Genomic DNA, 3769 nt, shown 5'->3' with positions numbered 1-3769 from the left:
CCTGAGTGTCAAACGTTCACCAGAGCGGAGAAGTCAATGGGTTCTGTCCTAAGACTGGAAATTAACAAAGAACTTCAAAACGTTAAACTATACGCACTCGTGTTGATACTGGATATGTTGATTGGTTTTGATGTTGTGAGCACATGCAGTGTTACTATTTCCTACGGCGCCCAGAGACGTACATAGTATGGAATATATACGTCTCTGGTGTCATGAAAGAAATAACCCTCACACATCAACGCCGCCATTTTAACTTGTTTATTCTTAAAAACCTGTATTTTCAGAGCTAAATTATCAAACTTTGCAAGTTTTGTAACAATCTCATTTGAAGAACCTGGTTCGAAATATTATCAAATAATTCATATCTGAAGATGTTTTTGAAATTAAATAATTAATCAAAAATGGAGTTCGGGTTCTAATGTGTCATGAAAGAAATAACCCTCACACATCGAAGCCGCCATTTTAACTTGTTTATTCTTAAAAACCTGTATTTTCAGAGCTAAATTATCAAACTTTGCAAGTTTTGTAACAATTTCATTTCAAGAACCTGGTTAGAAATATGATCAAATAATGAATTTCTGAAGACTTTTTTGAACGGAGTTTGTGTTCTCCTGAAGCCAGAATCATTACCGATATATAAACACAGCCACGATGATTTTGGGTGGGGAGAGGGTATTTGTTTTATATTAATAATGAGGAAGTATTGGTTTCTTTGACATGTGTCTACCTGAGGTATGCCGTTTATTCCAAGTTTCTGGTTAATAATTTTACAGCAATTTTGAGGTAAAGATACAGATAGTTGATGTCAGAAAGCTGAGTTAGTTGATTCAACATTTATCATTCACATCTTGCTTGTTGTAAGCAAATTTTATTGATTTATGCCGATTATCCTGTGTTATAAATTCATGGTTTAAAGTTTGGTGCCATGTATTTTGTGAGTTAACAGGAAAAGAAATGTACAACTGTTCAGTGTTCCTCCAAACCAATCAAATTAGTTAACCTTCCCTCACCCACCCCAAGTAGTTGGTTTAGATTGTGTCCCATTTTTCAAAGACTCCTATATGTTAATTTAGACCTGGTAGTAAAGAATCTTGCAATCTACCAGATATAGTCAAATCTTAAATACACGAAGAATATTTGTAATGAAATACAATTTATTATACCCAGAACATTAACTGCTTCTTTTCACATTTGATCTAACTTCACCTCTCTAGGTTAATTAAGTCCAAGAAAAATTCACAATATAATATATTTTACAGGCAATTTTTTATCAAGAATAGTTATACTATGTATGTATACATATCACTATAGCAAGGTTATTTTATTAGATTAAATTAATCTCTTCATCTTTATTTATGAAAACTGTCTGGCACTATATCATAAACTAGGAAACTAAGATATAATTTCAAAAATGAAGAATGTACGTCTTATATTTCAGTTCCTTTTCCAAATGAATTTTATCACACAGGGGAGCATATGATACTGGACTTTTCCCCCAAAGTTTGAAGCAGATTCCAAGAGAAATATTCAGTTTACTAATACACGAGCAAGATAACTTTACTCCGCTTGTTCCAGTCTACTCAGCTGTAAATGAGTATGTGGTTGGGCAGTGCTAGAAATGTAGAATGCTAGCTGTGAGTGCTGAAATGGCCGCACCGGCTGTATGCTCACCAGGGAGTAGAGAAAGATATTGACTGGTTGCAAATATATACCATGGAAGATATATATAATACATGAGCATCACAGTATATATTTATTTTGCTGCACACTTAATAAGCATGTGACATGTCCCTGTAACCCACATCTAATGATAGGTAAGTAGAGGAATTATTATTGGAAGCCAATATCAACACATCCAACTAATACAGCACATCAAAACAAGGGCCCCATGGGTTTAACAGGTCACCTGAGTTGTAATACAATTGTTATTTGTTGTTGTGATGTATAGCAGGGAATTGTGTCCCTCTACAATACTGAAAAGTCTCATTTCCATAAACTATAGCAACATTTAGCCCGTCCCTAGGGTAAATGGAAGACAATTGATAAAAAAACCTTATATATCAGATATACACCTCATACATCTTCTATAAATCAAATATGCATGACCTTCTCTACTACCAATAAAAACCTCCCATACATTAGGTATACACAACCTTTACATCCGGCATCAGCTCCTATAAGCCAGGTATCACCTATACATCAGGTATACACCTTCTATACATCAAGTAAATACCTTTGGGTCACTCCCATATATCAGGTACCAGGTATTCTCCTCCCATACATCAGGAATGCACCTCCTATACATCAGGTGTATACACCTCCCATACATCAGGTATACACCACCTATACATCAGGTATATACACCTTCCATACATCAGGAATACACCTCCTATACATCAGGTATATATACCTCCCATACATCAGGTATACCTAGACATCAGGTATATACACCTCCAGTACATCACTCATCAGGTACATACACCTCCCATACATCAGGTATAGCTAGACATCAGGTATATACACCTCCAGTACATCACTCATCATGTATATATACCTCCCATACATCAGGGCATTTTAGATCGCTATCCTCTGTAGGAAAGTTATTATTATACCTCATCTGTATAAGAGTTGTCTTATTGGTTGTTTAGATAACCTCTTACCATACAAGAAATATGAGCTTGGGGATCTCAACAATTTCCATGCTATAACCCAGGGAGGAAGTCCTCATGGATTGGTTGGGCTCCATTAAGGACTTGATAGCATGAGTGTTATTTTCTCTGCATGTCCAGCAACATATGAAAGGGATCTGTACTGATTTCATGTTAAGACCTGGGGAATAAGCCCTCAGGAGCAGGAAATGACCCTGGAGCCAATCATGTAAGCATGGATGTGTTCAGGGTATGGTGGGGAATCTTGATCATTTAAAGTACATAAAGCTTTACACCCAAAATTCCTCTATGGCTGCTTTGTCCCAGTTTTTCAAACCTGAGATATGCTCGATCTGTACAGTCATTAAGGAAAAGTGGTCTTTTGAAGATGAAATTGTCTTATTTTGCTCTATACTGGGCCAGGGACAGTATATAGAGGGGCCCATCTTATGCCATGCCCTTCTAGGTTGTAGAAACTTGACTGATACAAAACATGGTCACCTTATTGCCTCAGCCATTTTTACGGTATATTGTAACAATTTATATGGTGACAGATCCTTCTAGAAAGTAGTATCCTCAGGTGGCCACATCCTTTCATAATATAAAAGGCCAAAAATATATTGTTTTGTGCCTACCCAAAATTGTTTTGCCAATTTTCAAAAGAAGAACTGTTCAAGTCAAGATCACTCTCCTTTCTATGTATAGGCTAAATAAAAATAAATGAAAAATTGAATTTATTACCTATCTATACCTATCCGTACTTTTTTCAAACATGTAACAGGAAACAAACATCTTTTGTTGTATATAGAGGATACTCATACCCAATAAGTGATGACTCTTTATGAGGTTCATCAAATAGTGTTAGTTTATATGCAGTATATTATTAACAATTACACTGTAGATGATATATAACTGAAAATAGTCATGAGAGATACTTCATACATAGCTTATTAAAGAAATACATAATATAGTGTACAGAAAATGTAAAGATAGGATTATGTATACACAGTATATAAAGGTACTATATACAGAATATATGAAGTACAGATATATTTCATTGGTTATAAAGTCTGTACATAGCTCTCTATATGATCTGTTTAACACTCCATATCACTCTATTA

Source organism: Mizuhopecten yessoensis, unplaced genomic scaffold (assembly GCF_002113885.1).
Source record: "Mizuhopecten yessoensis strain PY_sf001 unplaced genomic scaffold, ASM211388v2 scaffold8131, whole genome shotgun sequence".
Taxonomy (NCBI): domain Eukaryota; kingdom Metazoa; phylum Mollusca; class Bivalvia; order Pectinida; family Pectinidae; genus Mizuhopecten; species Mizuhopecten yessoensis.
Note: the sequence above shows the minus strand (reverse complement) of the source record.